We start from the raw sequence: 12,287 nt of genomic DNA, 5'->3' as shown, positions 1-12,287 counted from the left end.
TGTGGATGTGTGATTTTGACTGTCTAAAACATCTTGTTCGTGCTCAATTAGTATTTTGAGGGTGCTAAGTGTGCGTATCATGAGAGGTGGGAGCACTGACAACATATGGAGAGGAGCCCTTTCTGTATCATTGGATGTTCTTCTGCAGACTTGAAGGATGTCTCTTTAGACTTTTTTAGACACTTTGGCTCTGGAAATAGCAGTTCAGTGAGAACTGAGTTCCTACAAATGTGACAACACATTCAGTAGAAATTAATTGAAACGTAATTCTTGTTGTTGAAACCACATGCAGGACTTAGAACACTGGCCTTCAAAATCCTTGGCTGTATCAATATAGACACAGATTTTAAAAGCATTGAGAAAAAACAGGAATCTGGGTTACAGACTGCATTAATCACTCTGTAATCCTTCTTGGTTCAGAAACCTTCCACCTATAATGCAGAGCTCAAGTTTCCTCACATTTGTAGAAACTAGTCATTTGAAGGCATTCTCTTTCACACATAAATGGCAGGCTCAGGCTAAAAGGCCAAAAGAAATGTAAAATCTGCTGTTGATATTCATTGTCACTTTTCAGAGTTCTGTGGTATGCTCAAGCTTATGAACTCAAAAGATTAGGATTACTTGGGTTTTAGTAAATTAGGTTCTCCTTTTTAGAAAAACTTCCGTGAAGAGTCTGCTGAACTCAGTTGTTGTAAAACCAGTGGCATGGATGCATGCAGATTTGATGCTTGTTAATTCCAAAAATTGCCATTTAACAGCACTACTCTTTTTTAAACATGTTTCTCTTGTACCAAGAAAACCCCATATTTGTAAGCTTTCATCATTCTCAAATGACAGAAGTTTTGAGTCTCTAGCAGAATCCATGTACATCAAAACTTTGCCAACATGTTTCATTCTAGGTTTAAATGCTGTTTCTCTAAAAGAGAGTTCAACAAAATACAAACAAACTGTCTAACACGAGATGAGTCTAGGAATGCTGCCTGAAACTTCAAAATTAATCCTTTCTATTTTAAGAATGCTCATGTGTAATAGGACAGATCTGGTTTTGTTCCATTTTTTGCACCTGTGAGTATAAGACACATTACAAACTGAGTCCTGTTGTGTGACTGTGTTTAACTGTTGAAATGAACATTTCTGCATCAAGGGGTCAGGAGTACCATTGGTATTGCCTTGTGGAGATGCTCAAAAGATGTGAGGAACTCTGATGGTCCAGTTATAGCAAGTCTTTGTGAACAGAATTTTTCATAAAATTCTCTTGAGGCTGCTGTTGGATATAATATTCCAAACTGTCTTACTCTCATAAAAACCAAAAGCTTTTTTCCAAAGTTGTACCTCTTTGTGCTTCTCGACACCTCTAACTGATATAACTTTCATATTTGAATATATATTTGAATTTTAAAAGTTTAGTTTTATAAATTCAATTACAGTAATGTACAACTTTGACATCCCTCTTTCCTGTCACTCTTCATTTATGGCATTCAACATTTTAATACCTGATTTTAAATTTTTTTTTTAAGCTGCAGCAGCAGGAGTCACTTTCAAAAACTTGAAACAGAGTGCTCCAGAGGGATAGTTCTTACAGGTCTTCAAATATATAGAGACTTACCAGAGTGGGCCTCAAAATTCACTTGGAATGTAATGTTCAAGGGTTCTTGAACTCAGGAAGCTTAATAATGTACCTATACAGCCAGTGTGAATCTGGAGGAGCTTTTTCAATGTCCTTGACTGGTCAGATACTTGATGGGATCCACATCCATCTGAGGTGATCAAAGATGCACTTAACTATTTGTCATTATTTAGTTGCTCTTTGTAGAGTTAGTCATACTGTGTTTTCTAGCCTGATTGAGTCACAATGGTGTGGACTAGCTGGAGGAATATGAAAGCCTGACTGAAGCAGGCTATGGGAGCCTTCAGAGGAGCAAGTCTGGCAGCAGATTTCAGAGGCAGTCCTCTGCAGCAGAGGATGAGCTGAGGAAGCAGGTTAATGGGCAGTGATAGTTCATACCAACATACCTGTATGTACAAGGCACATGTGCTCTGTTGCCAAGGGAAGGCAGTTTTGTTTGTGTGTTTCAGGAAATTATCCCACTGTAATTACAGTTCATACTTACACTGGTAAGTCTCTGTGCTGAAGGTGAGTCCTGCTTTTCCCTTCAAGAGTGGGGTGCTCCCATAGTGGGTGTGATGTTTTGGATATGACTGTTCTTGGGAAAAGGCAGAGGAGAACAATTGCAGCCTAGGTTTAGAAGCGGATGATGCAGCTGATGGGTGGGAAGAGAGCTGCCACCTGCATGCCCAAGGTGCTTGGGCTGCACTTGTAGGACTCATTTCATTACCTGCTCTGACTTGGCACAGGAAAGTGCCTGAGGAACTTTATGTGGTGCCACAGGACTAGGGAACTGACCTTATGTTAAGTGCTTTACATAGACAGTAAAGTTTACCAAAGAAGAATAAACAAAACAAAACTTTAATATTCTTCGGTTTTATTCCTGATTTTAAGCTTAATTCTGTACCTATCATCCTTCAGGAAAAGAAAGAAGAAAATCAATACTTTTCTTTCAAGTGCACTCTCTAGAATTGCCATATTGCCTTTCATTTTGCTCTTGTGTTTTTCAAGCTCCTATTTTAAAGCTCAGGCTTTCATGGGGGTCCTTTTCAGCTGAGATGATGAATGTAAATGTGACCAAGTGCTAATTAAGAATATGTTCCATATCCCATTCTGAAAGCTTATGCACATGTTGGGGTTTCCCTTGGCCCTTGGTGTGGGCTAACAGCAAATGTGTCGTCACCCCTTACGTCAGGAATGTTTGACAGGAACTTCTCAAACACTAGTGTAGGATAACCTTGCTCTGGATTATGCTGAGAGAAATGTCTGCAGTCAAGGAGGAAATAAAAAGCTGATTGGAAGTAAAAAGCTGTTACTGCTTTTCATGTTTATATCATCAAAAATATTATCAACACATTTGGGAAGAATGCCGAGGAGATCGTTATTGGAGTTAAAATGTATATGTGTATATTAAATCCTTCATTTTGTGAAAATTACACATTTTCTCCACTGGCATCTTTATCACGTCTTCCAAAAATACATATACTGAGGTGGAAATAAGCTGCTGAAGGCGGGGGGGAAGGAAGGAACATTTATTATCCTTCACCAAGTCTCAAGTCTTTATTGTGGTAGCTGGCTGTAGGAAAGCACAATGCTGACAGCTCTTGGACAGAGAGGCTCGCCTTAACTTTGGGCTCTTGCATGTTTGATCACTTTCAACTTCTTGAGCAATAACAGAGGCAGAAAGCAAGATTGCACTTCAGAGCACACAAAGGCTAGTCTAAATTCAAGGATAAAATGCCAAATAGCCACAGCATAAGCATGCTTAGGCTAAATGTGTTATGTTTTTGTCCCATGCACTGTAGAATCTTTGTGATGGCACTTAATCATATTAACAAGTCAAGATACTTGTTCCATTTTATACATTAATATATCTCAGTGTCTCAAGGTTCCCAGGAACAACAGTTCTAGATGATATATTCATTTGTTGTTCTTTTGACCATAATCAGTACAACCTTGATGTGTTTACATAGTCAACTTTTTCACTTGCTTATGAAACAATGAATTTGGAGGGATTTTCTGCTTTTGGAGTAGCTGCATGCTTTTTCTGTATGAAATTAGTGAATACAGGTACTACACTGCCAGAGTCAGAGGTAGAAACACTACAGTATTTCTGTCTCAGTTTTTGGTGGTTTTTACTCCAGTGACAACACCCCTTCCCCCCAGCTCCTAAACCAAAGTTTGGAATATATATGGCTTCAGGAAAATGTTATCAGCAATGACTGAGTGGCAGATGTAGATGCTTACTAAGATCTAACTCTGTGCATTCTCTCTGTTGCATGCATAATGTATTTTCCCCATCTAACTCACATAGCAGATGACATTTTTGCATTAAGGGTAAAGATTATAGCAAGCTGAATAAAATCAGTGAAGTATAAACTTGTGCTCAAAGATGAAAAGAAGTCTGTTTTAAAAAAAGAAAATTAGGGGGAAAATGAAGTGCACATTGTTCCTGCTGTCTGTCAGGTGGGAGTGGTTGCTTAGATCATGTGAGCTGGGCAACAGTGTGAAGAGAACAAACAAAGCTCAGATGCAAATTGATAAATCCCCTCACTAATACTGACCTTTAATAATGCATTCCATGGAACGGAGTAATTTCTCTGCCATTTTGTTTCTAGAAATGGTGGGAAGTTATTATTAAAAATTACTTTTTTAACCAATACAAGGTATTGGATCTAATTCTGGGGAAAGCAACCCATGTATTAAGGCATTGAATCATACAAATGTGTTCTTAGGGACTTTTTGGTGTGATGCCAGAAAACACAATGTATTTATGTAGCAAGAAATGTAGAGATAAACGTGTTTAGTTCCTGGCAAAATGAGCAACAACACTTCCATTACAGTGGTAGCATTCAGGTTGGGCTTCTAATAGATAATGTCAAGTAGATGATCAATTTATTAGACATTTTTTAGTCTTTAATTATAAGCTATTAATAATTGCCAATCTGATAATTAAGTTAATAATCTTTAAAGTCCTTGAAACAAAAATACCTCCCAAGTATTTTCTTTCTTTACTCCCTTCTTTCCTTGTTTATATTTTTTCTATTATTCTAGAAATTTGTGGAAAACATGCTCATGAAATTCATAGAGAGAACAGTTCTGACACAGACTAAGCAAGTCTGAGCACATATATTGCTTCACCATTTATGTTTCTGATTCATTCTGTGATATAATCATCACAACTGTCCAACATATACTAGGTTTTTATTTGTAGCCTCGAAAGTAGAGTCAGGATGAAAGAGTTGATTTGAATGGTGTAAATATCTAATTGAGTTAATGGATAATTTAAATATGCCTGAAATTAGTCCCACTGTATGTATTTGTGTGGTGGGGGTCTTTTTGTTTTATGCGTGGCTTTCTGATTCTGGTTACTTGATGCCAAGCATTATAAATGAGGGCCTTTCTCTAAAGTGTAAAACTGATTAAATGTTAACATGAGTAATAAAAACATCAATTTTTGCCCTAAGTTTGAATTAAAACATAAAAATGCTACTATACCATGTTACAAACAAACATTCTGCCCTTCTTTTTGCAGAAGCTTCTTAGAAATGGAGTATATGACAAATCTGCTGCCAGGTGGCTGGCCTGGTGAAGGTGTTGTTCTCAGCAGCAGGACTAAGGTAAGCTGCAGCTCTCCCCAAAATGCCTCCAGCTCTTGCAGGGTTCTTCCACTGCTGGGCTGGGGGCACTGGTAAACACACAATGACAGAGTCCTCAGATGGAGCAAACCTTCACAAGCTGTCCCTAAGTTTATATTTCAATGACAGCTGTACAGCAAATGCTTGCATAGTTGATATTTAGTAAGAGTTTTCATGGCTTACCTTCTGTTTTGTAGGCTGCTGAGTTAAGAAATCAAAAGTAGTTCTGTTTAGGTTTCACATGCATGTTTCAGTAGGAGGTAGATTTTATTAATTGTTTTTAATCAGATTAATGAGGAATTTATTTTCTGTTGCTGGGAGTGACTACTGCAGTGATATAACTTCTTTGGCACCATTATTTTAAAAAATCATTTATTATAAACAGGATGAGTAGTAACTAATTGGACATTTCCTAAAGATTTTGTTTACTGGCATATGGATGATATGACACATGTAATGTATATGCAGTATTGCCAACTGTAGGCATTAGAAATCATGAGTCAGACCCTTAAAAGTCTTGGAAGTGGTTAAGAAAATGTGACAATTATCTTCTGTTCTTTGGGCCCCTAGGGTAACATGAGTCAAGCTTGCGACAAGGCTTGCTTGAGACTTTAGGGAGGAAAACTGAGGGTTTTGACTAATCATGTGTCTTTTAGAGTTGGAGCTTTTGGAAAAAAAAAAAAAAAACAAACACAAAATCTTGCAAGACTGGCAATAAAAGGATGATTTGGCAATGCTCTAATGGAGCAGGATGTCATTAATCTGAAAATAATCATAGACTGAATTTGTTTGTGAACATCTGTGCGAACATAACACAAGCCTTGGATAGTGAGGTTTTCTGGGTAGGAAAGTTATAGCTGCTGATCTACAAAACAGACTGCCTTTGCCAAAGGCATAAACCTAAATTTGTAGATTCAATTTTTTAATTGTTTGGAATGACTATTAATAAAATGAGTGAGATAAATTGTTTACCATAGTGACAAAATTATGCTGTGCATGATGATGAAGCTGATGAAATCATGCATCAGAAGAAAATAAGAAGTTAAATGAGAACTCTGCTGTTTCTATGTGGTATGTGCAAACTTCTTATGTTGTTTATGTTGTTAGGCCCACTCATTGAATTAATTGTCCCTCTCTTGCTGTGACAAGATAACAAGTTGTTGCTGTTACCTTAGGCCCAGCTCTGGCAAGGATAGAAGATATCTAAAGAAAAATATAGGCTGAGATCAGATGAGCTAAAGAGAGCCATCCACAAATCCTTTCTTTTTCTAAATCTAGCACAGCAATCTGTACGGCTGTAGTTGCCTAAGTTTTCTCCAGTAAAGTTATTTAGATGTTAAAAAGACAAACTGGGCTTTCAGCACCCCTGGCAGGCTTGCAAGGCCATGTGGGATCTACAGATTGAGCACCAGTTTTGCACTTGGATCTGCTGGAGGACACGTGCCTCTTGCCAATGGCAGAGCAACCCGTGTTACAGCAAGAGCAACTGCTGTGGCAACAAAAGCAGGCTGGAAATGCTGTGGCAAGTCCTTCAGATACAATGGCTTAAAGGTGGATTGGACAATGGGAGACCTGGGTTTGGTGCCTACTCCACCTCAGAAGTTTAGCTATGCACTCTACAGACCCTGTTGCATGAGGCTTCCTTTTAGACTGCTCCTAACAAAGTCACTTTACAGAAAAGGCCCTGAGAGCCACAGGAAGGAAGAATTTTCTTTCTCATTGAGCTAGAGAGTGATACTTCCACTTGCATGTTCTGATTTCCCCATACAGCACTTGGTTTCCTTTTTATTTTTGCACACCTTGAGGACAGCCTTGCCACCAGCCTGCTAGAAGATACACAAGTAATTTATCTGAGAAATACCAGGTCCCAGTTGTGAGCATTTGGAGTGGGCCAAAGTCCCACTACAAATCTGAAATTTGGGTTCTTCTGGTAAAGAGACAAAAAAAGCCCCCAACCTACCTATGCCCCCAAACTTGTTTTTTCTGTTGCTGCTCAAGCATGTAGGGTAGGATTCAGCCCAGCAAATAGGGATGATGGATCTGACACACCCTTGTCTGAACAACTTCCACAGTCCTTGGAAAGAAGTAGTACTTCAGGATGTGGCTGATCTTGTCCTGAAGTGGGTGTGGGGCACAGGATCTTGAGCCATGCCACCTACTCTCTGCTTAGAGAATCTGGAGTCAAGAGCTTGACACAGGTGCTTAGGCATACATTTACATGAGAGGGTCCCTCCATGTACGATTAATTATAAATTTAAACTGATTGGAGCATTCTAGAGCTTTTACTTCATGGTTTTGCTCTCCTTTATTTAGGGTATTTTTGTAAATGTAAACCACTCTCGCTCCAAGCCCAGGAGAGGTTGGCTGCTATTCTATCTAGTTATTACAAGAGCATTCAGAGACTTGTGGCATGAGAGGAAAGACAGAAAAAATAAAGCACAGAACACATGAAGAATAACTGTTAGTTGTGGAGGAAGAGAGCTGGCAGATGACTGGTTAATGTGTGCACAATGTGCAGTTAAAGGAGGCAAACAACAAGCACAGAGTAGGTAGAATCAACACTATGGTTTCACCTGCCTCTGCTGCAACATTTAGCCCATGGTTGCTGGTGTCATGCTGGTAGGTGCAGGCAGTCATTGAAACCTGGGCTTTCTCAGATCCTGCAGCAGAGACCCTGTGCAGAACATCCCACAGCAGTTCTTGCTAAAGCACTGTGAAAGATAGTGCTGCTGAGGGAGAAATAAACTCCAGCTCAAACGTGCTTCTTGTGGTAGGACTGCATTCTTCAGTCCCATACCAATCACAGTTTTTAATTGCTCACATCAATCATTGCTTTTCTGCTCAGGAGCCTGTGATGCAAAACCAGAAGAGGGTGGAACCTGGGTTCAGTTTTGCCATTTTTCTCCCCTAGCCTGTTGCATCAGTGTTAGAGTAGGCATGCTTTTTTGTTCTTCATGGATTGAAGCCATGTGTGGGGATTTAAGTCAATGGCACCTTAGGGATAGGCAGCAACACACAGACTGCCTTGTTGTGAGGCTGCCCTTGCCTACCTCCACCTGGCTTGGAGGGAAATTGCCTCTGGGTTGGTGGCTAGAAGAGACTTACTGTAAGGCAGTGTTTGGACTTGGGAGAACAGCTGGGGAATGAGGTGGATGTGTGGTCCATGTGGGATTGAGTGCAGGCAAACTGTGGGGCATCATGTGGAATGAAGGACTGGATGCAGCATGGGGTTTTATGTGACTTTCCTTAGGATTAGGAGTAGGTTGGTTTTTGAGCCATTTATGAAGCTCTGATTGAAAGGAGCATTGAAAGGAGCTCTTTCTGAATATACATTTTGCTAAATACTTTATTTCTGTCCTTAAGCTTAAGGCCATGCAAATTCTTGCCTGTTTTGACACTGTGTTTGTCATAGGTACAGACATTTGGGTGAAAAATGTAACACTACATTTTCAAGCAGTGTTTTGATTGTCCCTGTTATGCACTTTTAAAAAATATGCAAACAATTTTGAAGTCAATTTATCCTTAGGCTATGTTAAAAAAATATGAAAAAGATGCAGCAACACTTATGTTTGGAATCAGTTGAACCCTAATTTAGCTGTTCAAGTGTTTGGTTACTTTAAGAAATAGACATGTGAGTAGTCATCAGAGTTAACAAATCTAAAAACCCCAAGTATGCTTCCTTAAGTCCATATGGGTCACCTGTGTACAGAGCAAAGATGAAAGGAAATGGGAACAAACTGGGCTTCCTACACTGCAGGGGTATGATGGAGGCTTGCTTGTCCAGAGTAGAGCCCTCAGTGCCTTGGCAAACAAGTGCTGAGGGTTTCATGGTAGGGGTGATGGTGGAAGCCAGTGCTGTGGGCCAAGGAGGTATGGAAGTATAGAGGAACTGCTCAGAAATAGGGTGAAAAGTGGAGTTTGTGGACCTGTAGAACATGCTTTCCAAACTGTCATGGATGTAGGCTTCTCCCTCACTACAGATGAAATAATGAAAAATTCATAAGCACAAGAAACTCATTTTCTGGGACAGTAGAGGTGCAATTCGATTAATATTCAGAAGATTGTAGTCCCCACCTGGGATTTGAACTCTGGATTAGAAGATTAAAACTGGATCACCATATGCTGCTCAATCTCTGTGTGTAATTTGGTAGTTGTTCCTCTAAATAATTAATTAGATAATGCTCCCTGTCAAGTAATCAGTTTGGGGTTCACTCGAGGAGAAGCAATATAAAGTCCATCAAACCAGAGAGGATTTTATTAGGACAACCATGATTAAAGTTTCAAACTCTAAATGAGGACTTCTTAATTATGCTGTTCAACTGCAGAGGGAGAAATATTTAGTGTATTGAAAGATTACAGAAGTCACCTCTATTTTCTTTGATTTTGTCTCAGAGCAGAACAAGAAGAAAATTCACATCTTTCTCTTGGAAAAGTGAGTTTGACAAGCCTTGTGGAGTTATGAGTGGCAGACCTGAAAGCACAAGAGGCAAATCAGTCAAAATATTTTTTTTTAAAAAATACCTCTCCTAGTTTTGATGACACCATTTCCTTGAATGCAGGGTTGTGTTAGGCATTTTTCCAGTCATTTTAGAGCATTTATTGTGCTTCAGCTGAAATGATACAGAGCAATGTGAAGTCAGCACCTTTGCCTCTGATAAAGAACTTTCTGCAAGAAGTTCTTTATCCGAGACTTTCAACAAAGGAAATCCAATCTAAAAATTTCTTTACAAAGACCCCAGTACTAATTGCAGTTTTAATAAAAAAATTACTGAAAAACCAGAAACCAAACCAACTATGAGGGGTAAAACAGCAAAGTGGGGCTCACTGGGGGTTAGTGTTGAGCCTAATACTTACTTCTGTATAAATGACCTAAAATAATAAGAGAAGAAAATTACACATCAATCAAATTCACAGATGGTATCCAGAGGCTCCAAAGAAAGCAGAGACAACAGATAAACCACCAAATAAACTAGAGTTTAGAGAAAAAAGGAGCATTCAAGGAAAAAGTATTAGAAATGTGGTAAAGTTCTTTTGTGGATTCAGAGAAGGCTAAAAATGTAAATGTGTTCACAGAAGAACACAGACACTGATTTCATCAGGAGACAGGGACAGTTTTAGCATCTCACATCCTGTAACCAGGGGCAATTAATTTAAATTCTACTTAACAGCAGTTTTTTGGTCCTACGAGTTCTGTGCCTGAGGTCTGCAGAGAAAGCTGCAGGATTTTGTTTTTTCAGATGCTGCTGGATTAAGAGAGCAAAACTTTTTGCATTTCTTGTTCCCAGTTTTGTCAGTACTTGTATTTTAAAAGGATGAGGTCTGGCTGATGTTATGTTTTGACATTGGTGGGAGACTCGTCCTTTACCAAAAGCTTAAAAAAAATCAGTTTGCCAGTGAAACTTGTTGACTTTGCATCCATGTTTGATGAGGGGGTCTGTGTGTAGCTAAATGCATCTTTATCCACCTGTGTCTGATGTTTGCTTCCATATCTGCAATGTAACCTCCTTGTTTTGATTTGGCACACATAGGGCTGATTGGAAAAGCTGTGGTATTTAGCACAGGGCTGTAAAACTGTATGAGTTTGTTATCCTTGGATAAAGGACAAGCAAATAATACTCTGCCAGATGAGCAGGTAGCCAAGAAACAGATGACCAAACTCATTTCTGGGTAGCAAAGGACATTGACTGAAAAAGGGCACTAGTATTTATAAAAGGAAAGAGATAATTTTACAAGCAGCATTTCTTTGATTACCAGAGAAAGACAAATGTAACTTGGCTGCAGGGATCAGAAGAGATGGGGCTTCAGCAAAACCCTGGAGTCTCTGTGACCACTAAACATATGCAAAAAAGTGATGGAAAGACTTCCTTTTTCCATCACTTTCAAAAAGTGATGGAAAAAGACAGTAATTCAGATGTTGCTATTTTTCTGTTTGATTTTCTGTATGACTTTGTTTCATGCATTGACTGAATAATGTGATTTTTATTAATTTTTTAATAAAAATCACATTTTAAAATTAATTTTAAAAAATAAATAAATTTTAAAATAAATAAATTTTAAAATAAAAATTAATTTATTTCTTTTTAGACAAAAGTTGGCAAAATTTTATGTGCTTCTATCTCTGTGGATCCCTGAAAAATGAAACAATAAACCAGTACATCTGTAAAGGTAGCTGCATGTATCAGAAACTTGGGAAGCATTTTAGTGGGAATATGGAGGAAATCAGGCTGTGAAATGAAGCTGCTCATGGTCTAGGATTACTGTAATCCTCCCAGGTAAGGGTGTGCACATTGCTACATGACAATGTCTAAGGCTGTGGGCAGCCACTGCAGCGGCCATGTGAAGTTGAGTAGTTATATAGGAAATAAACAAATAGGGTTGTTATTATTAGTAGTTGTAGTAATAGTATTATTATTAGTAGTATTACTATAATTATTTATTTTTATTATAGTTTTTTATAGTTTGACAAATAGTCAAAGCACTGTTGCTGCAGGAATGAAGACACCTTTGCATTTAACATGGCTGTCTCAGGGCAAGACTGGTAATAGTCTGAAGGGCCTGTGGTTCAAGTCTGCCATTATTAGCCCAAATTCATAAAGGTTTGAGGATCCCTAAATGGGACTGAGTAATTTCACATATTAAATCCTAATAATTTGATCCTGACTTGCCATTCCTTAAGCTAGCTTTTTATACAACAGATTTTCACACTTCTGTTCACCAAGTATTAAATATTTTATTTCTGTGCACACAAAGCTGTTAGAGCAGTGGTTAGAAACCAAGCCTCTATACTTCTGATCAAATTTCCCAGTCACTGGTAAAAGATCAGGCAGCTTCTCTCTAGTCCACTGATTTTTTTAATCACTTTTTGCTCAGGAATATGACTGCAACAGGAAGGGAGAGGAACATCCTGAGCATAAAGCCTGTAGCAGGATGGTTGGGATAGCAAGTGAGACCTGTACACAGTTTAGTAATTTGGCTAAAATGGAAGTCTCCTGCTTCCCTGTCACACAGGCAATGACTTTTCCCTGTGTTACACAGGCCTGAGT

Source organism: Agelaius phoeniceus, chromosome 2 (genome assembly GCF_051311805.1).
Source record: "Agelaius phoeniceus isolate bAgePho1 chromosome 2, bAgePho1.hap1, whole genome shotgun sequence".
NCBI lineage: Eukaryota > Metazoa > Chordata > Aves > Passeriformes > Icteridae > Agelaius > Agelaius phoeniceus.
The sequence above is the reverse complement of the archived record's forward strand: the minus strand, read 5'-3'. Positions refer to the sequence as shown.